Genomic DNA, 23,292 nt, shown 5'->3' on the forward strand with positions numbered 1-23,292 from the left:
GTTCAAGTAAGTCTCCTGTGTCAGCCTCCCAAGTAGCTGCGACTACAGCTGCACGCCACTATGCCTGGCTAATTTTTGTATTTTTAGTAGGGACAGGTTTCTCCATGCTGCCCAGGCTGATCTCGAACTCCTGGACTCAAGCAATCTGCCTGCTTTGGCCTCCCAAAGTGCTGAGGTTGCAGGTGTTAGCCATCGCACCTGGCTGAAGCTGTGTCTTTATGCTCTGACTCCTGTCTTTGGCCAATGGAAGTGCTACCTCCTTGGCACTTCTGGTCCACAGGTGTGAGCAGCATGCTCCTGTGATCAGAGAAAAGTAGGAAGCCATTGGGCCTTCAGGAACATGAGTGCTGAGGTGATGGGGCAGGACCACCAACAGCATCTGCATCACAGGCCTGCCTAATTGAATCCCCTCAACCTACGGGGCAGGCACTGCCATGATCTCCATCTGCCAGAGGAGAAAGTGGAGGCTTGGCTGATCCTATAGCAAGCAGGCAGCATTGCTCGTGTCTTCACTGGTACCTCATGTTGCCTCCTAAACAAATCTCTGCTCAGTTACCTTTTGTGGCCCAGGCCCTGAGCAGGCACCCTCAGCTCAAAGGTGAATATGAAAGAGGATACTGATTGGGCCTCCTCTGTGTCTGCAACTTCTGTTGCATTTGGCAGTTTTCAGTGCAACGCATTGCTGAAGGCCTTCTGGGTCAAGCCCTTTACATATGTTGTCACGTTTAAGCCTGGGAGGAAAGTATCGTCTCATTTTAGAATTGAGCAACCTTGGAGAAGACCTGAATAACATCTCACAGCCAGTGGGCTGATTTTGTCAGGGATCCCCTCAACTCTTACCAGCTCTGTGCTCGACTATGCCCTTCTTCTCACTCACCCTCTCCCTCCCTCCCATCTAACCTCCTTTCCTTTTCCACCTGCCTGGAAGCTACAGTGGCATGATGCTGTTGTCAACATCCTTGGACTTTCCTGAACTGCCCTTCCGCAGCACCCAGCCCTGACCTCTGCCCGAAGGTGGCTGCAAGCTCTGTCCCTGTCTTCTGAACCTGGCAGCCAAGGGTAGCTGGTAAAAATAGCCATGGGGCCAGGCACGGTGACTCATGCCTGTAATCTCAGCACTTTGGGAGGCCGAGGCAGGCAGATAGCGAGGTCAGGAGTTCGAGACCAGCCTGACCAACATGGTGAAACCCCGTCTCTACCAAAAATACAAAATTAGCCAGGCGTGGTGGCACGTACCTGTAATCCCAGCTACTCAGGAGGCTGAGGCAGGAGAATCACTTGAAACTCGGAGGCAGAGGTTGCAATGAACCAAGATCACACCACTGCACTCCAGCCTGGGCGACAGAAAGAGACTCCATCTCAAAAAAAAAAAAAAAAAAGAAAAGAAAAGAAAAAGAGAAAATATCCATGGATGCCACAAACTCAGCTGGCCCTCACCCCTCACCCCAGCCCCATGTTCACTCTTGCCGGGTGACTTATATTCTAGTCCACAGGGAAACTAGAGCTCACAAGTCGGGAATTCCCTGACCTTCTGTCCCTTCCTCACTTCCTTCCTCCTCTCCTTTCCCCCACTAAATGAGCCCCCGTGGTTATTTCCCTTCTTCCCTGAAAATGCCTCTGAAATCCACTCCTCCTCCTCTGCATCCCCACCACCCACCGGTTCAGGCTGTTAACTCCCTCCAGCCCATAGTTCATCTCCTCCACCAGTTCCACCACCTTGGGTCCATTCATACCACAGCCAAGGGGATCTTCCCAAAATGAAAGCAAGGTTGTGTACCCCTCTGAGTAACACCATCCAGTTTAGTTTCCTCTGCTTTTGGAATCAAAACCGACCTCCTTGGCCGAGCCCTGATTGCCACCCAGCCTCATGTCTCCTCACTTAGCATCCTCCACTGTAGCCACACCAATCTGCATTTCCTCTACTTGCTTGTCCCATTTGAACTCTTCCAACTCATCCTTCAAAACTCAGGTTAATGCATGCCTATACTCCCAACTACTTGGGAAACCAAGGCAGAAAGAAAGATAGCTTGAGCTCAGGAGTCCAAGGCCAGCCTGGATAACATAGGAAGATCTTGCCTCTTTAAAAAAAAAAAAAGACAAAAAAAAGAAAAAAGAAACTTCAGGTTTAAAATCACCTCCTTCATGAAGGCTTCCCTGCTTTCCCCAGCCCTGGGAAGAGATAATCCCACCTCCCTGCATGCAACCATTGCTCCCCTTGAACATACTTATGTGAATGCACCTAGCACACATCTGTGTCTCGCTCATTAGCTCTCAGAGACTGGGACTAGGTCTTCTCTGCCTTTGTATTCCACCCTTCCACCACGAGCCTGGTACACAGAATGCCTTGAATACCCGCTTGTCAAATGAAGAAGATAAAATTGAGACATGCTGAGCCATCCAGGGGCATGCAGGGCAGGTCCAGTGCAGCAGGCTGTAGAAAGATATAAACCTACCTGCAGCCTCTCTCTCACCCCCATCTCCTGCCCTAGAGAGATGAAAATACAAAATTACATAAAAAATCAATCAGAAAGTGAGGCCAGTCTTTACCAAAGGATCTTGTATAGCATTTCTTTAAATAGCCAGCTCCTCTGGTGCATTTGAAATAAGATAGAATTTGTAAATGTACCTGTACATACAGTGTGGGGGAGACCTGTGGACTCTCTGATTGCAGGGCCTCCCTGCAGAGGGAGCAAGGGGATGGATGAGGTTTCTCCTTGGCATGTGGCCACTCCCAGCCTCGAGAGGGGAGGACTCTGTGGTGGACAAACCATCAGATGGACAGGATTGGGGTGACACCATGGGTGATGCCCTGAGCAGAGCAGAAAGATGAAAATCAACTGCCTGCCTCCAGCATCTCCTCCTCTGACACATCCACCCAGCCAGATGTTGCCCAGGACACTGGAAGCCACTGAAGAAGACACACGTGGCCTGGGCTTCTAGAAGCACATGAGCACCACAGCTCAGGCTTTGTTTCTCTATGACCAGCGGCTGTGCGCAGGCAGATGCCCTTGTGACTGGGGCTTAGAGAATCATGTCTGCTGGGTCATACTTTCTACACCAGGCTACCTGTTCTGGAAAGTCCTAGCTGGGCCATGAAGACAGAAGCTTCAGAATTAGTGGTGCTTAGAGAAGCTGAGAGAGATGGTCACTACCCAGCCCCTGTGTCTATGCCCAGGAGACCCCATTGCCTTTCCTAAGAGGGACAGTGGAGGCACCTTGCTGGACCCTCAAATCACATTTGGAGCCTGGAAATTTTATGTTTTCCCATGTAATTGCTTGTGATAATTATGCAATTAGCAATAGAAAATGTAATTGTGTAATCGGAGCATGCAATCAGACAATGATTGCCATAATTAGCGGGGGAAGATTATTGGGAATGAGTGGGTCTGGTGACTTGGGGAAAGGAATCAATGTGTGCAGACAGTGCTGGATAGTATTAGGCTTGGACCCCTCTTGAAAACAACTGCAAATGCAATTTGTGTCACTGGGAAACAAGCATAGTGTCTGGCAGGGAGATGGATGGGCGTCGGGCATCGGAGGGTGCTTTGGAATAGGTCTGTGAACATCTGGGTTCCTCAGAAGCCCCTTGCAATCTCCTGAGCAGACGAACTGGACATTGAATGCTGAGGGTGTGAACTCCTCAGGATAAAAGCCAAGTGTCCAGCTGCCGGCCTGGGGCCTGCCTTGAGCAATCCTGTTCCTCGAGCCCATTTTCCTCCTCTGTCTAATGGGAGTGTGGTCACTGCCCAGCCTCCCTTGCAGGGTTGCTGTGAGGGCCAAAATAGGCAGGGCATGCCCCCAGAACCTAACATAGCGTCTGACCCATGAAGACATCCAGAGGTATAGATTTAATTTATAAATGTAAACGGCAGCTCTTACCATCACCCCGCAATAGTGAAGGAAGATTCCACTGTGCCTGGAACTGTGCCCAAAGTGTGAATCCCCACAGGCCGGGGTGGCCGGGGTGCCAACTGCTTGCACAGGTTGGCAGGGACAGAGGCCTTTGCTGACTGCTAAGGGGGCTCCAGGAGGTGGAAAGTTTACAACCACTCCCAGGGGCCACAGGAAAGGCTCATATAGAAGATAAACTATGGCCTCTGCCCACCTCACTCCCTGGCAAATGACCAAGTTATTGTACTTTATGATGTCAGGCTGGCCTTCCAAGGAAGGTGCCTGGGATGGGGCAGAACCTGGGGAGACAGAGGAGGGCAAAAGCAAGACAGAGAAACAGAGAGGGAATGGAAAATAAGGAAGCTGAGTGCAGGAAGTGCTTGGAAAGGAGAGAACAGCAGAAGGGACACAAGGAAAAGCGGATGAAATAAAAAGTTCAGGCAGGGGAGCAGTACCAGGGAAGAAGGTAGAAAAGGAAAGAACCAGGGTGGGGCGAGTGGGAGAAGCAGGAGCAGGAAGGAACAGTTCATGCAAACCAAGTGCAGTCAGTAGCGCTGCAGGCCTCCCTTCTAAGAACATGGTCCTTCTCCCCGCTCTCCTTACAGTCTGCAAATTGTTCATGGGGAAACTTTGGCAGAGAAAGTGTAATCTGGGAAGCTGAGAGCACAAAGCTGTGGTCCCCAGCACAGCCTGCTGCCTCCAGCCCATGTACCCTCATCACTCAACAGTGTGTCTCGAGCGCCTATGATGTGCCTGCACCTGCAATGGTGAGGTGAAGACTGGCAGGTCCCCAGACACAGCCCTGTGGCAAGGGCTGCCCCAGGCCCACCACTGTGCTGCTGGAGACCCCACTCAGCCTGTGCCACCTCCTGTCGCTGTCATTAGGGCTGCTGATGAGGAAAAGGGCTGTTTTGTGCCCTGTCAGGCCTAGCGCAGGACAGGACTGGCAGCTCTTTAGGTGGCCCCTGACCCAGGCTGCCCTCCACAGTGCCTGGCTCACAGTAGGTTCTCAGTAGGTGTGGCCCACTCCCTGCCCCTCATCCACTGACTGGCACTGGCTGGCTCAGCAGTTGCACCAAAATGGGTCTGTGGCTTCTCCCATGAGGGCCCTAAAGCCTCCTCCCTCCCCAGGTCTCAGGGAGCCAAGGTCCAGGTGAACCTGAGCCTGGGGCCCACGGGGCCAAGGAGCTGGAGCAGGAGGAAGGCAGCAGATCTCATGGGACCACAGGAGCCCAGGGCACATCACTTACAGTCCCAGCCCTCTCTGGCTGACAGTGGGCAGTCCAACATCTGAAAGTCCTCGGTCCTCACACCAGACAACCTAAGTCCTGCCCTCTGCTGGTGTCCTGGAGCCCTGGAGAAGTCAGACACTGGCTGGGAGCAGCTCAGAAACCTGGCTCCAGAGCCCACATGGAATTCACAACTGCTGGAAAACCTCACCGAGCTGTAGCCTGCTGTGACCACTAGATGTCACTGGTGACTTCACCAGCCAGTTGAGCAGCTGACACCAACCAAGGGAGCCTGGGGCTGGGCACGAGGTCTCATGTGGGGACCAGCCCCCTTCTCCCGCAAATCACCAGCCATCTTCCTGCCCTCCTTTTAGGGGTCATGGTCTGAGCACAGACATCGCCCAGCACTGAGGCAGGAACAGGATAGTAAGACACGTCCCTGTAGGGGGACACATAAACCTGTCATTTTAGCACCATGCATAAACTTTACTATGGAGGCAAAGAAGTTCTAACTCCAGCAGGAGGTGGGGCCTGATCACAGGCTTCACCTTCACAGGAGGGAGCTTGGGTGGGTGTGAAGGACGGACAGCAGTTGCCCTGATGAAGAAGGATGCCCTGACTGAGGACCCAGCACACGCAAGTCCACGTGGAAGTGTGGGACTCGGTGAGCTGGAGTGCAGCAAAGGAGCGAGAGGCCAGGCAGCCAGGAAACAGGCAGGGCCGTCACCTTCACAGAAGAGCTCTTTCCTGGAGCCGAGACTTCTGCATCCCTGCAGTGCACAAGCAAAGGAGTCCCCAAGGAGCAGCCCACAGCTATCACTCACTCTCTCTCTCTTACACACACACGCACACACACACGCAAACGCACGTACACACATGCCCTGCTAACCGAAGCTGGGATCAGCAGGCGGCTTTCTTTCCCACACAGTCTCTGAGTTCTACTGGGGCTCTCAGAACAGGACCCCAGCCAGTGTTATGGTGCCAAGAGTGAGTTTCTCCCACCCTCAGTGCATTCTCTGGTGTGCCCTGGAGGACCAGGGCCACTGGCTGGTGGCCCATTATCTCTGTCAAGGGTGCTTTAATCATGATCAACACAGGGGCATCTGTGCCCGTCTGCACTCTGGGCTGTGTGATTTCAGCTGACAAAAAGTAGTCTGCTTCAACCTGTAGCCATGGGACTGCCATGCATTTAAACATACCAAACAGGCTGGGCGCCGTGGCTCACACTCCTAATCCCGGCACTTTGGGAGGCCAAGAGGCAGATGGCTTGAACCCAGGAGTTTAAGACCAGCCTGGGCAACAAGGTAAAACCCCATCTGTATAAAAATACCAAAATTATCAGAGCATGGTAGTGTGTGTCTATAGTCCCAGCTACTGAGGAGGCTGAGGCAGGAGGATCACTACAATTTTATTATCCTGCCTCAGCCTCCCAAAGTGCTGGGATTATAGGCACGAGCCACTGATCTCCATCTGGTTCTTGAGTACTTTTCTCCCTTTTGTTTCCTCTCAAAGTGCTTCCTGAAAAATCTACAATTTTATCTTGGTTGCAAGAATAAGGAAAAAAAGATTTCTTCCCATCTAGGCCAGATTAGATAGAGAAGCAGAGGGCCGCCTGGGCCAGGCAGGATGGTAGCTATACTCTGGTCATTCAACACAGGTCCAGCTGAGGGCCTGGACTTGGCAGGCAACCCCCTGGGAATGGCTTTGATAAATGTTCCCCTTCCTACAAGGGTGACGGCTTCCTTGAAGATCTATGTCATCAACCACAGTGACAGGAACCCTCCACCATGTGGCAAAGATCAAACATGATGCATTAAAAGCCAGGACCAAGAAGGGGCCCACAAAGCCCTGCCCTGAACACCTCCTTGCTCTTGCTGGTCTTGCAAGTCTACAGCCGGGTCTGGGTGGAGAAGCCTGTGGCCAATCTAAAGATGCTGCCACATGGATCGCACAGGACCAAAGAGAGTCCTTGTTGCTCCTGGCGAGATACAAAGGCTGGTCTTTCACCAGGGCAGCTTGTGCTAGCCTTTCAGCCTGACTCTCATTTGTCTAAGGGTGCTAAGGCCAGTCCTCGGGTGAGAGTCTTGCCAACAAGACCCCTTCTGTCAGTTGAGGAAAGCAGGCTCCTGCCAGAGAAGATGGCATGGAACAAGCTGCATGACCTTTGCCCCAGAGGAAGCTGGGACCAAAATGAAGGACCAAGGGAGAAAGAGTGAGAAAGCTGGGAACAGAGTGAAGCTGGGCTTGGGGGAACTGAGCTACTTGTGAGACGGATCTCGGGGAAGAGAGACCGAACTACAGCTGAACAAGGCACTAGTAAACTTGGATTTGACTTAGGCTTGATTAACCCTAAGGAAGTCCAGTTGGCAGGTGGGATGTTGGGTTAGGGTTACAGTTAGGGTTGGCCTATTATGTTGTTTGACTTCCTGCTCTTCTAGCTGCTAGCACTAACTACATGCAGCCACTCATCAGAAGAAACTGGAGCCAAAAGCAAGAGGGAGAATATTTAAATCCAGCCAACCACTGATTGGATGATCCTACAAGCAGCATGGACTGTATGGAAAAACCGGCCTGATCAGGGGCTGCCTCAAGCTCCATAGTAGACCATCAGAGCTACTTCAGTGGAGTCATTCCTGGTATCAAAACCCAAGTGACTACCTGTTGGACCAGCAGCCTCAAATCCTAGCTGATGGCCATCCCAGGGGTCACCAATATAAGCTTCTGCCCCGAAGTGCCTCCTTCACTGCAAGAATATCACAATGGACTACCTTTTGTACATTAAGTATATTACCTAACAAATGCTCCTAGGACCCACAGACAAGTCACCCCATTACTTTCATTAACAGGGACCTGGTTTAGAAGTGTCTTGGAAGGGACAGGACTTACGGTAAGGTGGGGCGTATAGAGCATCTGGCACCAGAATTGGAGGTGGCAGGGGCTGGCAAGAATGTTACATGGGGTCTTTGCCCTGCAGAGAACTAGAGAGAGAGAAGAGAGCCAGCTATCAGCCCTGCCTCTCCTTTGGCCTCTCCAAAATACTGCCTCCCTTTGTCTCCCACCCAGCAGAAGCCTGGACCCCAGAATCAGTAACTGCTGGCCTGAAGTTATCTCTGGCATTTGCAATTGGCCTGGACACAAGGTACTCAAAGGAGGCCTCAGAGGCAGCGGGCAGGGGTCAGATGGTGGGAAGGCCTGGCTGAATTGAGGCTGAGGGCCAGTCCCACAGCCCAAGCTCTGGGCACCACGTTCCTGGCAGGTACCCATCAATGCCAGTCTCTGTTGGGAGTGATGCACCTGCAGTGATGTCCCAGAGGCCAGGAAGCAGTAGCCCTGGCCTCCCTCCCTGCCTCCTGGTAGCCCAGTTGGGAAGGAAGAAGAGACCTCCAACCAGGATGGGGTAGCAGGAAAACAGAAATGAGCACCCAGCCTCTGGGTCCTGACTAAGTTTATGTGCCAGGCATTGGGTCCTCAGCACTGGGACCTTCGAGCCCCTTGGCTAGGCAAAGGCAGATGTCACGGCCAGACTGGATTCTTTACCAGACAGGAGGAAACAGCCCTAGAGTGGGATTTGGTAGGAATCACACAGGTTAACAGATAGGGTCTTCTGTCCAAGCTGCTTCAGGGTCTCAGAGAGGTCAAGGCAGGAATCTCCGGAGCTATCCAAAACCACAGTGCACCCCCCACCCCTCAAGCTCCCACTTACAACTGACCCCTGCCCTACTTCTCTACAAGGGGTGGCATCTGAGTCCGGAATGATTGAGAATTACATTTAGGGAGAAATTTCTGATATAAGCCTGGGGATATTGCTTCCTGCAAATCAGAATAGGTGACTGGATGGTCCTGCTGTAGCCTAGACTGGGGACTCACAGGTTGTGGAGTCGTGGATTGTCAGAGACAACGGTGAGCTGAAAAAGCAACCCCTACCACCCCCATCGAGAAACTGGGGCCCAGAGAGGTGACTTGCTAACTCCATGCCCACCGGGGAGGGGTTTCCATGCCAGCAGAGCACTGGGGAGAATGCTTTCCAGGAGAGGAGCTGGCCCCAAGCCCAAGGAAGTGAAGCAGGATGGCCGTGGGGAGCCAGGCATGGGGAGTGGTCCCCAAGGCCCCAGCCAAGTTTCTGGGCCCCAGATGAAGAGTGAATCGCTGGTTCTCCCTGGAGGGGAGTAGTCAGTTACCCTGTAAAAGTTTATTTTTATACATGTCTGATCTATTTCACATCCGCTCAGATATTTTGACACATATACAGGAAATGTAACTCTCCCCCATATGGCAGTGTTTGGTTGGCCGGACCTGGGGAAACTCAATAGGGTCACAGAGGAGCAGAGGGGAACTGCAGCATCAAGGAAGAATGCCAGAGGCCTGAGGCCACGACGGGCACCCCTGGCTGGCAGGCTGGAGACGGAGGTCACGGTGAGGCCAGTACAGAAATCCTCCTGCCTGGATACAGAGCCCGGGGCCCCAGACTTAGGAGGCCAAGTGTGGCTCTGGTTGCTGCTCCCCAGGAGGGAGGGGAGATCCCCATGAGGATGAAGAAAGTCAGGAAGAGCAGCCAGAGTGGGCCACCAAGGGCATGGGCTGCAGGACAGACAGACACACACAGGCCTGAGCGGCAAACACTGGGGCGCCTCTGACATCAGCTGGGAGCAGGTATTTTCTCCATGTTCCGGCATCCTGGGAGGAGGAGATCAGGAAACCTACAGCTCAGAGGAAATAAAAGGACAGGGAAACAGCTCTGGGCTGGACTCCACCTGGCTGGAACATTCCCCAGTTACCTAACTTCCTTGAGCCTCAGTTTCCTCATGTATGAATTGGGTGGATATGACCCAGCGGGAAGGCCAGGAGGATTAAAGGAGAGAACGCACGTGCTGCTTCTTGAAGAGGGCTGATAAAGGAGAAGAGGTTGGCAGGTGCCAGCTCTCCCCATCCTGAACTCTAAAACAGGGAGGATACTAGCATTTCCCCAGCAGGGCAGAGGGAGGGTGAAAGGGGGTCGTGTGCAGAAATCCCCCAGCATCACGCCTGGCTCTGGGGACAGCAGTGAACACTGGCACTGAGCTCAGTCTAGGAGAACCCATGGTCTGTAAGTGACGCTGTGACAGGCCCAGTAGGGTATAAGCGCAGGCTGCTGTGGAACAGCAGGGAGGAGCAGCTTCCTCCCATGACACTGGACAGGGAGGGTCCTCCTCTCCCAGAAAGAAAGTAAATATGCTGCTTATAACTCCAAGAGGGAGAGTGGGCTGGAATAACACATTGATTGTGTGGAGCTTTTTCCTCTTTTTTTTTGGTAACAGAGACAGGGTCTTACTTTGTTGTCCAAGCTTATCTCCAATTCCTGGGCTCAAGGGATCCACCAGCCTCAGCCTCCTAAAGTGCTGGGATTACAAGTGTGAGCCACTGTGCCCAGTCTTTTTAAGTTTAAATTCATGGATATCACATTCCTACAAAGGGTCACGAGGAGGCAGGTCGATGGATGGGCATCCCTAACTGACAGAATCAAGATGGGACTGACACCTGGTCACTCCCTGTGATCCCTTGGTGTTAGCATCAGTCACAGGGCATGGGAAAGAGTTGCCATGAAACAGCTGGATTCTCCTAGTCCTGCACCCTTACAACGCATACAGTAGCCTGGCCTCCGCCTCGAGAGCTCTGGCTCTGTCTTGGTGCCTCCTTGCCCCTAGCTGTAGACACTGCTGCTGGCCTAGAATATGTGCTTGCTGCCTTGGTCATCAATGTGGCCCCAGGGGGCTGGTTCAGGACCTTAAAGCGTCAAGGAGGAGCCTAACAGTCCCTGCTTGGTAAGTGGGGTGTGATAACCAAGAAGTTACTAAGATATCCCCTTCCTCCCTTCTCCCCTGGAACCCAGAGAGTAGCAGCTCCAAAAAGCCCAGGGAGTGAGGTGTATCAGTAGGTAGAGGCTGCACGTGGCCTCACCTTCCCCCATTCCCCGACCCACGTCCCTATAAATCCTGGCGACACAACAGGAAGGCCCTTTAACTAGCACATAAAAGTGCTTTGGGCTTTCAAAGACTCTCTCTGTTTACATGGAGCCCAAGATTTTTATGGGCCATCTCTAGTCCCCCTTCCTCTGACCTGCTGACACATCTTGGTTTCCAGCTGTGGTGTGGGGAACTGTCACAGCCCAAGCCAAGTAGCCATGGGGTGTGGAAGGAGGACGAAAGACCCCTGGAACTTGGGAGGCAAGGATGACCAGTTAGGCTGACGATGCAGCCACCCTCCGTGGGCCCAGCATATGCCAGGGTCCCTCTGATTTGCCCTCTGTCCTTCTCGTGGGGCAAAAAATAAGTACCCACAAAATGTTATCATTCGACTGATTTGCAGCCACAGTAGCTGTAGCTCAGCCTTGGAAGGGGCCCAGGAAACACCTCCGAACGGGTGGTGAGGGCCCTGTCCTGAGAGGTACATAGGCCATTCTGGAGGAGGCCAGGCAGGTGAGCTATGAATGCCAGCATTTTCTTTAGCCCTGAAAGATTATGAATTTACAGTTCTATGAACCTACTATAAACCTACTGCCCAAGAGAGATTTTCCCCAGCTGGTCCTCTGATCCTAGCTAGTCCAGGAACCTCTCGCAGGGATCCTGACTCGAAGTGCAAGGCAGGGGTGGAGGTGGAGGATTGGACGTGGGCATGAGGCTGTTCCAGGGGATGGGGAAGAAGAAATCTTATGTTCTGGTGGATGGGAAGAAATCCCACCCCTGCACATTCCCAAGGCAGTCACTGAGGCCCCTCACCAGCAGTCCCCTCTCATTGGGACCCTTCCCATCTTTCTCCCACTACCCCTCCCCTCTTTATCCTCGTATCTAGTTTGCTTTCTTCTCCTTCCCTCCCTCCTTGTTGGCCCCCTCCCTCCTTCCCTTCCTAGCAGTTTTTCCTGTCCCTCCTCACTGTTCCCTTTTCATATTCTGTAGTCTCATTCCTCTTATCCTCCAAATCATTCTATTTTTTAAAATTTTTCTTTTTCTCCTTTTCCCTTTTACCTGCGTTAACTATCTCTTCCCTTCTCTCTTGGACAAAAATGTCTCTTAAGGTTTCAGTTAGCAATGAAATCACACAACTTTAAGATCCAATCAACACGTGCCATGCAGTGTCAGGCACACTCATGTTTGTTATTATATTTTTAGAGAGCACTTTTAGTATAGTCTGCAATATGATGCCAGATATTATTCTTAGTGCCCATGCTGTAGGTCCATACTTCTCCACAATGATCCTATGAGGTAGGTACTAATACCATACCCATTTTACAGATGGTGAAACTGAGGTGCAAAGAGATTAAAGAATTTGCCCACAGTCACACAGCCAGTGTCTTAGAACAAGATTCAAACCCAGTTACGTGCTGAGCCTCCAGACTGTATGCACCATCGCATACCCTCTCCTCCAACTCAGAGGCCTGTGAGCCCTGCCTACAGGATATGAAGGTGTCCACGGCACATATCCAGGTCTGTGTGTCCTGAGGAACCCTAAGGCAAAGTGTTGAGGAGGGATGTCATGTGAAGGGGTCGGCTGAGATAAGACGATCCTGTCTTTTTCCCAGACAAGAGAGAATAAAGGCCTCTATTGGGAGCCCCTACCCCTGCTGGCTGTTCCCGGAAAGGCCTGTTGCCCCCGCCGCTGGGAAAGCCCTGGAGAACTTCTGACCTTTCTGAGTCCTTCCCCGGGGAAGGGCCCATCCACCTCTGCCCACCAGCCCCCCACTTGGACCATGGTCTCCCCAACACTGGGTACTTCCTGGCAGATACCTGGCCCTGCCTCTCCCCTCTGGCATAGTGAGGAATGTGCTTCTGTCATCCTATCCTCCCTCTCTGACCCTAGCCCAGCACAGAATTGGATTAAGAACAAAAATACGAGCTGTGTTTGTTTTAATCAGCTTCAAGACATGGGGGCTTTTAGAGGAAAGGAGAACAGGCCGGAGCTGGCCCCAGGGCAGGCAGGCTGGGCGGTGATGCCATCCTGGGGTCAGGAGCACGCAGAGCAGTAAGTGCATCTGCAGGTCAAATCCTGGGCAGATAAGGCTGGGGGAGAGGACCTGGGGCCAAGGGCAGAGGGAGGATAAAAAGAATGGGGAGGAGGGAGGGAAGACACGGGTTTTCCTGAGAGTCAAGAGGGACCAGGGCTGCCCACAATCCCTGTCCTGGAGTGAGGCAGGAGGGGAGGTGACAATGGAAAGCCATGGGATACCCCAGGGACCTAGAGGAGCCAATGGAGAGTAATTTTCCAGAGGAGGAGCTACCTCCTGGCCTTTGGAATGAGGGATGATGGGAAGGAGGTGGGGGGGTCAACAATGGTCTCCACCACCCAGTGGCAGCCGAGCAATGGCAACTGGACTCAAGCTCTGTGCCTAGATGTTCTGGCACCGAGAGGACACAGCTGAGTAAGCTGAACATGCAGAATCCAGTGGAAAGCGGAAGGTGTCAAGGCCAGGTTGAGGGAACAAAGGTCTGGTAGGGCAAGAGGCTTGCAGAAAAACTACATTCCTGGGCAGATCTCAAGCTGGATGAAGACCTGGAGGCTGTGGGGTGTGGAGAAGGGCTCTGAAGTGGGAGCCAAGAACCTGGGCCCCAACATCAACTCTGTATCTGCTAGCAGCGGGTCTCTATCACTGTTCCTCTCTAGGCCTTGGTCTCTTTACCCGTAAGACAGAGCAGTGGGGTGTAAGCTAAGTGCTCTGGGATACTGGGACATTTAGTCACTTCTTAAAAAGTCCCCATGGCCATACAACTGTACATTTGCAACATTCGTGGCTAACCGAACATTAGCTCAGTGAGCCAAGGAAAGGGATCCAGAGAGGTTCAGGGACTGGTCCAAGGTCACACAGCCGGTGTGAAAAGCAGCTGGTACAAATGCCCATATCCAGCCAGTGCCCCAACCCCAGGGTGGAACAGCCTTGGGTTAGTGTGCAGGTCAAAGGATCTGGATAGAAACAACGATGTCATACAATTGAGGGCAGAGCTCCTACACGCCCTTCCCGGAGCCCTCCATTCCCTTACCAGACACGAGGAGGAGGGCCTGGGTTGGCTCTACCCATGCCCCAACCTGACTCCAGTGCTCTGCGCAGCCCCTTCCCAGAGGGGACTGTGTGGCGATGGCTGGGGGACCCACCTTAGACCAGAGCATGGGCTCCTTGGGACAGATCTGGGTCTAATTCAGGCCCACAGAAGTGTTTTGGTCCATGATAATGCTTGTACCAGTCTGAGGTGAAGCAGAAAAATAAGTAGTGAATCCTCTGTACAGCTACATTTTATACATTTTAGTTTAAAATTTTGAAATGGACCGGGCGCAGTGGCTCAAGCCTGTAATCCCAGAACTTTGGGAGGCCGAGACGGGCGGATCACAAGGTCAGGAGATCGAGACCATCCTGGCTAACACGGTGAAACCCCGTCTCTACTAAAAAATACAAAAAACTAGACGGGCGAGGTGGCGGGCGCCTGTAGTCCCAGTTACTCGGGAGGCTGAGGCAGGAGAATGGCGTGAACCCGAAAGATGGAGCTTGCAGTGAGCTGAGATCCGGCCACTGCACTCCAGTTTGGGAGACAGAGCGAGATTCCATCTCAAAAAAAAAAAGAAGAAAAAAAATTGAAGTGATATCATTCCTTCTCTCTTTGGTTGTTGTTGTTTTTGGTTTTTTGTTTTTTTGAGATGGAGTCTAGCTCTGTCACCCCGGCTGGAGTGCAGTGGTGCGATCTCGGCTCACTGCAAACTCTGCCTCCTGGGTTCAAGTGATTCTCCTGCCTCAGCCTCCCGAGTTGCTGGGATTACAGGTGCCTGCCACCACATCCAGCTAATTTTTGTATGTTTAGTAGAGAAGGGGGTTTCACTGTGTTGGCCAGCGTGGCCTCAAGACAGGATCCCACCGCCTAAACTGGAGTGTAGTGGCACAATCACAGCTCACTGCAGCCTTGACCGCCTGGGCTCAGGTGATTCTTCCACGACTACATCGTTTTATTTGAAGACATTCTCACCTAGCATGAGGCACAGTCCAGAGTGCTGCGTGATATAAGTACTTAATAAATGTCAGGACCAGGCTGATGCAATAAAGGCCTGGCGGGGCAAGAGGCTGGGAGAAGAACGACTGTCTCAGGCAGTATCATACCTGGGGTCAGCAAGGCCTTGGATTGGGAGCTCTAGAATCTGGAACCTCAAGTGGGCAGGCCTGAGCAAATTACTTTATGTTTAGCCTCAGTTTCCTCTTCTGCAAAAGGAGGAGACAGGACTATAAGGTGACCTCTGAGATGAATCCCAGCAGCAGCATTCCACAGCTGAGCTCCTGGAAAACAGGTACTGGACCAGTCTCATGCACTGAGCACATAGCTGTGCCCCAGGCAGAAGACTTCTGATGAAGGGAGGCAGGGGATACATTCACTCAGGCAGCCTATGCAAGAGAAATTCTAATAGCAACAACAACAAAGGGCCTGCCAACTAAGAGAAAAGAGCTAATCTGACATCAGCCGGGACTTGGGACCAGAGCAAACAATGGCCCCCTGCCCACTGTCCCAAGCCTCTGGATGCATCTCCCAGCCCCTCCTGGCTGAGACCAGTCTCATTTCTCAGAGTGTCTCCTACAATCATGAGTCATCTCCGCTTCCTGCTTCCACTGTAGGTAAGTCAATCCAATCCAATGCAGCAAACCTTGACTTAGCCCCTGCTCTGTGCCAAGGGTGGGGGACACATGCAATATCTAGGAAAAGACTGAATATATTAGGGATACAAAATGTACATTTTGAATCTATGTATTCAATGTATCTATTGCATCCAAACCTGTTAAGAGGCAATTAGACTAAATAAAATATCTCCTTTGGGTTATGCTGTTATGTGTACCATTGACAAATCTCCCAAGCTCACATTATTACAGGGTAAATGTTTGGCCCTAAAGCCAGCATTTTCTTCATAACAGTCTTTCTCTCACTCTATTATATACGTTTTCCAGTCTGATTCCCCCACTACATTATGGGTCCTCCAAGAACAGAGATTCTGTCCATATTTAGCACAGCTCCGGGTACAGAAAGCACACAGATGCAAAGGGAAAGGAAGCAGGGTACAGATCACACATGAGTGTGATCAGTTTCTATGCTCGAGGACCAGTTCTTAGAAAGTAGCCCTGCTGACCTTAAGGGGGATGGAGAGGAGAGAGGAGACCCAGGCCTCCCCTAGGAGAAGGTGGATGCCCTGCACACATCTAGCAACTAGGCAAAATCAAAGGCAGAAGATGTGAACTGCTGGTCATCAAAGGAGCCTGAGATGAAGACATTTCCCTGAATGCTGGTGCTAGATTAGAATGGGGAGGGGAGAGGATGGGGTAAGGCCCTTCTGACTCCACCCCAAAGCAGCATCCTTACATCACTATGGAGAGGGAAGGATGAGCTTGCCCAGAGCAGGACACTGCCCACCCAGGCACTGTCTCCCAGGTGTGGGTGATTCTTTCCAGCCTTGGTCCAGGTATGAGGCAGGAAAGAGGTGTCTCTGCCAGGATCCTTGGGTGCAAGAGCAGTGGGCACAGTGGTCTCCACTAAGTGTGGAAGGGGCAGGGGTTCATGGGGTGGGGGTGGTAGCAGTCCTCCCTGCCCCCTCGAGCTGCTCAGATCTGCACATTCTCAGCCCCATTCCCCAGACACTGAAGGACGCTCGCTGCTGACACCATGGCATTGGGTTTCCCCTGGGCTGGCTCAGGCTCCTGTCACCAGGCCTGGCAGGAAATTGTTGCTGACACCTGGGGAAAGGCCCCAGGAATAGGGAGGCCAGGGATTGGGAAGTCTGAGCCTGTGAAGTTCTAAGCAAGTGCTAGGTCGGGCTGGAGCAGGGGAGATAGCTATAGGTCTGAGAGGGATTCTCGCCATGCAGGCTGGGTCCCTGAGTCTCTCCATCCTCGTCCTGTCCCTCTTGGGATCGCCCCATGAGGCTGGGGAACCTTGGAGCTTGTGACCAGCTTGGCCACGTGGGGTGAGATGGGCATGGAGGGGAAGGGGCAGCATCATCTGAGGGCCCAGGACTCCTCCACATCCCCACCCCCAAAGTTGTACAAACTTGCTTCTCAGCCTCCTTTAAGGCAAAGCCAGGGCTGCCCCACGCTTGCTGGGCCATGTGCACACTCAAAGGTCCCCCAGCAGCTTTAACATGCGGAGGATGTTGTCTTTCCCTGGCCTGTCTCTATGTCCTGGCAGCCTGCTCCATGTCCTCAGCCTGGGTCTGTACTCCAGCCTTTTCTCTCTCACTTCCCCGCTGTCTCTCTTCTGTGCTGTATTTGTCACAATAAAAACATGCTTTGGCTCCCAGGCACCTCTGAGCATTTCAAAGATTTGGAAAGAAACTACAGAGGGGGCTGGGGGTAAATGGCAGATGGTGGGGAGGGATCCTCAGACTGGGAATTCAGGTCATCCAACTGTTACCACCCACTCCCTGTTCTACACTAGGAAGTGTGTGTGCGCGCACATGCAAGTGCATATGCATGCATATGTGTGTATGCGTGCTAGCGTGTGCATGTGTGTGCGCACATGGACAGAATGACCGGGGACACAGAGCACTCTGGGGCTTTCAAGTGCAATACTGGTAAGAGGCTGATCCCAACCCGCTTGCAAAGAAACATCTGTGGATTTCTCTTCCTTCTGAACTACACCCATCCCCCCAGTTGAAAGCCCTCATTCCTAGGCTGTGACATCCCCATAGCTTTGAACCTGGACTGTCCCAAGCAGGAAGACGAGGAAGGTCAGAGGTAGAGGTAGGTCTAGTGGAATGTGGGGAGGGGCCATCGGATGGAGATGGAGTGCGGGAGGGTGATGCGCATCTGAGTGAGAATGGGCTGGGGACAGTGGGAGTCCACCCCGGGACCCCCAGAAAGAAAGGACAGTTCCTGGTACAAGGCTGGCAGCCTGGAGCATCTAACCTCACCATCCTGCAATGTGGTGCCTCCTCCTTAGACAAAAAAAGCTCAATCTCCAGGAACTCCAAGGGCAGCGATGCACCATCTACCACAGGTTGTCAACCCATCAGCAGGTATTCTAAACACCTGCCACAGGCCCAGTGCTGCGACAAACATGCAGGATTGTCCCCAAACAGCCCACCTCTCCCTCAATCTAGGAGACTAAGGACGGTACTGCTGAGGTAGGCAGGGTGGGGGTGAGGGTTCCAAATTGCGGCTTCCCAAATTTGGTATTAACAGATTTTTGTTGTTGTTGTTGAGACAGGATTTCATTCTGTCACCCAGGCTAGAGTACAGTAGTGATCACAGCTCACTGCAGCCTTAAACTTCTGGGCTCAAGCAATCTTTCCATCTCAGCCTCCTAAGTAGCTGGGACTATAGGCAGGTGTCACTACACTCATTTTAAAAAAAAAGCCAGGCGCGGTGGCTCACACCTGTAATCCCAGCACTTTGGGAGGCCAAGGCGGGCGGATCACGAGGTCAGGAGATCGAGACCATCCTGGCTAACACAGTGAAACCCCGTCTCTACTAAAAATACAAAAAATTAGCCGGGCGTGATGGCGGGTGCCTGTAGTCCCAGCTACTCGGGAGGCTGAGGCAGGAGAATGGCATGAACCCGGGAGGCGGAGCTTGCAGTGAGCCAAGATCATGCCACTGCACTCCAGCCTGGGCGATAAAGTGAGACTCCATCTCAAAAAAAAAAAAAAAAAAAAGAAATTGTTGAGACAGTTGCAATACTACGTTGACCAGGCTGGGTTTGAACTCCTAAGCTCAAGTGACCTGCCTGCCTCAGCCTCCCAAAGTGCTGGGATTACAGGCATGAGCCACTGCGCCCAGTCCAGTCCATGAAATACTTTAATTTTCTTTTCATTGAATCAAGCAAGAGCATTAAAGAACAAACAAAAACAAGGTATTTCAGCACTTTTTAAGAAAACAGGATTAGATAAAAGACAGTCTTTCCCAATATCAATCAACAGTGACAGGGGTTAGACTAGGAGTTACTTTCAAGGCAACTGACTGAAGCGATAGCAGGCGGCCTGGGGCACATTGGCCAAGTTCTGGCTCCAGGTCTGGGAGGCGGATACACAGATGTAACACACGCAGATATTTGCTGAGCTGCGCACCTGGGATCAGTGCACCTTGCTTGCATAAGATGCATCTCAATGAAAAAGTAAATAGAGGCAGAAGTCAGACATTAAGCTCACAGACTCGGGAGCCATATGTCATGGATGCAAATTCTAGCTCTACTTCTTAGTATTTGTGCAACTTTGAATAAGTTACTTAACCTCTCTGTGCCTCAGTTTCATCTCCAAAATGAGAATAATAATCATACTTACTTCAAAGAGTTCTTGTGAGGAGTAAATGAGTTAACACAGGTGAAAACCATCAAATAATGTTTGGCATGAAGTAGTTACTCAGTAAATGGTTCACCATTATTATTCATATTCCAACCAAGTGTAGCTGATGGGCAGGAACCATGTGAGGATCAGGGGAGAGTAGTCCAGGCAGAGAGAACAGCAGGGCAAAGTCCCTGAGGTGGGATGGAGTGTCAGAGCTGCAGAAAGAAGCCAGCCTGGCTGGCTCATCCTGACTGGCATGTGCTGAGCCAGGACAGAGGTTGTGAGGTCAGAAAGGAAAGGCAGGCAAGAGTCAAAGCATGGAAGGAGACTGGATTTTGCTCTGAGTGTCACAAGAAGCCATTGGAGGATTTTGAGCCAAGTGGTGATAGAATCACATTTTTTTTTTTTTTTTTTTTTTTTTTTTTTTTTTTTTTGAGGCAGAGTCTTGCTCTGTCGCCCGGACTGGAGTGCAGTGGCCGGATCTCAGCTCACTGCAAGCTCCGCCTCCCGGGTTTACACCATTCTCCTGCCTCAGCCTCCCAAGTAGCTGGGACTACAGGCGCCCGCCACCTCGCCCGGCTAGTTTTTTTGTATTTTTAGTAGAGACGGGGTTTCACTGTGTTCGCCAGGATGGTCTCGATCTCCTGACCTTGTGATCCACCCGTCTCGGCCTCCCAAAGTGCTGGGATTACAGGTTTGAGCCACCGCGCCCGGCCTAGAATCACATTTAAGTCTTCAAAAGATCACTCTTGCTTTGGTGTGTGGCAAATGGGGAGGAGCAGGGAAACCAGCTAGGAGGAATTTGGGGTAGTCCAGGCAAGAGATGGTGGGGGGCCGGACTGGATCAGGAGGGCAGCAGAGGTCACTGGATTCTGGATATTCTGGGAAGGTGGAGCCAACAGGACAGATGATTGAATTAGATCTGGAGTGTGGGGACAAAAGAAAAGGACATGTAAGCCTTTTGGGCCTGAACATCTGGAAACTGGCAGTGCCTTTAACTGAGAAGGGACCTGAGGGAGCAACTGGTTTGTGGGGGAAATCAAAGTTGCTGCTTTGTTTGGACAGGTTAAGTTTGAGATGCCCACTAGGCCTGCCAATGGGGAGGACCAATGGACAGCTGGACACTCAAGTCTAGAAGGCAGGGGAGTATGTGGAACTGAGAAAATCATTTAACAACTGTCCACAGAGGAAGTGTTGCTTGAATTCTCTGCATGTTCTCATGCTTGGGATTGTCGCATTGTCATTTGGGAAGATTCTCTGTAGCTCCACTGAGGAACGTGGAAACAATCCTTCTAGGGTTGCCTCATTAAAGATGGGATATTCTGAGCAATATCAGTACCCCCGTCTCCAGCAACTCCATTCGTTTTCCCCCTGTGGGCTGGAGAATGTGGCTGCAGTGGAGCAGATGTCTGATGGCAGGGTGCTCTGGGGAAAGGACAGTCAGGAATGAGCTGAGAGGGACGCTTTAGGTCAGTGGCCAGGGAAATATTCCTCCTGGAGAGGCCCATGGAACCCCTCAGTAACCCTGGCCAGAACTTGAGATAATCTTAGCTGGCACCCTCAACACAGACTGAGAAAGTCATTCTTCTCCCATCCTCTTTCCTCTCTGATTACAATGTGTCCTTTAAATGATAGCTACGTCTGGTCACCAAAAATACGGCACATGGGTATGGAGGAGCCTCAAACAATCCTCCCACCTCAGCCTCCTGAGTGGCTGGGACTACAGGGACACACCACCATGCCTGGCTATGTTTTGTATTTTTTGTAGAGACGGGGTCTCACTTTGTTTCCCAGGCTGGTCTCGAACTCCTGGGCTCAAGCTGTCTGCCTGTGTTGGCCTCCCAGTGCTGGGATTACAGACAGAGCTCATATTTTTGTTTTAGCATCTTTTAGAGCTATGTTTTTCAGACTTTAGTGACTTGAGAAGAACCTTCAAGATTTTTGCCACATCTGAGTGCCACTTGTATCATTAACATTTTTCTTTAACTCATTGTACACACACACACACATATATATATATATAAGCTCTGAGCCTCATATTCATATACAAATCTCATAATCACCCAAGCCACCCTAAGACCAAGGATGGGAACATCCCCCTTCCCTTCACGGCCCCCTGCAGGCCACAGGTGGATAACTTGCCCTCTTCCAGGCTGCTTTGGGATTTGCTGTGCAGGGATTTTACCAAAGGGAAAAGTTCTCTGATAAACAATTCTTACCATCTCAAGGCCACAAAATTGATGTTGTTACCAATGGTATCCCCCTAAATGCTGCAAATGCATGAAATGACTTGTGAATCAGCAAAGATTACTGATTATTCTTTTAAAGAATAACTGTAACTGATCACACTTCTGATGGGAGCAGAAGTTCTGGACAGCAGTGTTCCCAGATGGTGCACTCTGCAAAAATCAGTGGGTTTTGGCACGTTTCAGTGCCTGGCCTAGGGCCGACCCTGAGGGGTCTCTGAGTCTTAGGTGGTCCACATACAGAACTGCCTGCCAGAGTCAGATGAGTACACCCGTGTGGGGTCCACAGACACAAGCAGAGACCAAAGCTCCGGAGGAATGAGGTCAGGAGATAATCAGATGTGACTCCTGCGGCCTCTCCAGGACCCTGTAGAAGCCCCCACAGCCCTTCTCAGGAGACCTTTTGGCCCAGCAATGTTATCCCAAAAGTAGGAAGTGTGGGTTCTGGGTTCTCAGCCCCTCCAGCTGCAGCTGGGCCGAGGAAGGCACAGCTGTCCTGCCTGAGGCTGTGTCTCTTGTGAAGGAGAAACATCCGCCAATTCCATCAAGAATGTCAGTCAAAATCCCAGGGAGGGATCAGTCAGTTCAGCCCTCCTATCCAGCCAGCTCTTGTGCCCTGGGAGCAGGCCCTTGGACTGTCCTCAGCCAGGACAGGAGAGGCCCATCTCTCAAGGGCTATGGCCTTGCTGCCCCTCATGCCACACTCCTCTCCCACCTAAAGCCTCCGGCTGGTGGCCTGCAAGTGAGCAGGGGTTGATGCAGTGGTGCACAGGCCCCCGCAGGATATGACCCAGGATGTGAGGACCCGCAGGCTGGAGGAGAGATATGCAGAGGTGAAAGGGCAAACCTGTTTCCAGTCTCCTTATCAGGAGTAGCCGAGTGAAAGGGAAGTGGCAGCCCCAGACGTCAGGCCGGGTGGGGGGGTTGTGGCCGGGGCAAGGCTAGGCTAGGTCTCCTGAGAGGACACCCGCTGGGCAGGGAAGAGAGAGAAAGGGGTGTGGAGGAAGGGCCAGGGAGGGAAAGGGCTGGGAGCACTGACTGTATGCTCATTCCCAAGGGGAGGAGCAGCAGGGTGACCAACCACCCAGGCTTGCCCCAGACTGAGGGGCTTCCCAGGACATGGAACTTCCCATTAAACACTGGGATGGTTGGTCACTCAGGGAGCAGCCCTGCCTAGGGGACTGTCAGAACCCAGCCACCTGCATCCCCTCCAGAGTCCCAGGCTCACCCACCACCTTGTCTCAATGCCTTCTTCTCCCCCTTGGTTATTCATTCCACAAACATTAACAAAATGCCTACTGTGTGTCCGGCCTGCTGCCAGGTGCTGGGAAGTCAGCAGTGAAAGGACAGGCATGCCCTCTGTGATCCACAGCTTGGAGATGACGCATCCTTCAAAGCCACATGAGACCCTTACTCCCCTGCTGCCTGCCTCGCCAGCCCATCCCCCGGGGCGTGTTTCCAGGGAGCCCTCCCTCAACAGTCTTAGGTGGTTCACACACAGAACTGTCTGCCAGAGTCAGATGGGAGCACTCGTGTGGGGTCCACAGACACATGTGGGGATGGTATCTAAATCACTGTCCCACCTGCCGTGGTGCCTTGCCTAGGGCCCCGTGCAGGGAGGTGCTTAATACATGTCTTTTGGTTGAGGAGCTAAGGTG

Source organism: Piliocolobus tephrosceles, chromosome 1 (genome assembly GCF_002776525.5).
Source record: "Piliocolobus tephrosceles isolate RC106 chromosome 1, ASM277652v3, whole genome shotgun sequence".
Taxonomy (NCBI): domain Eukaryota; kingdom Metazoa; phylum Chordata; class Mammalia; order Primates; family Cercopithecidae; genus Piliocolobus; species Piliocolobus tephrosceles.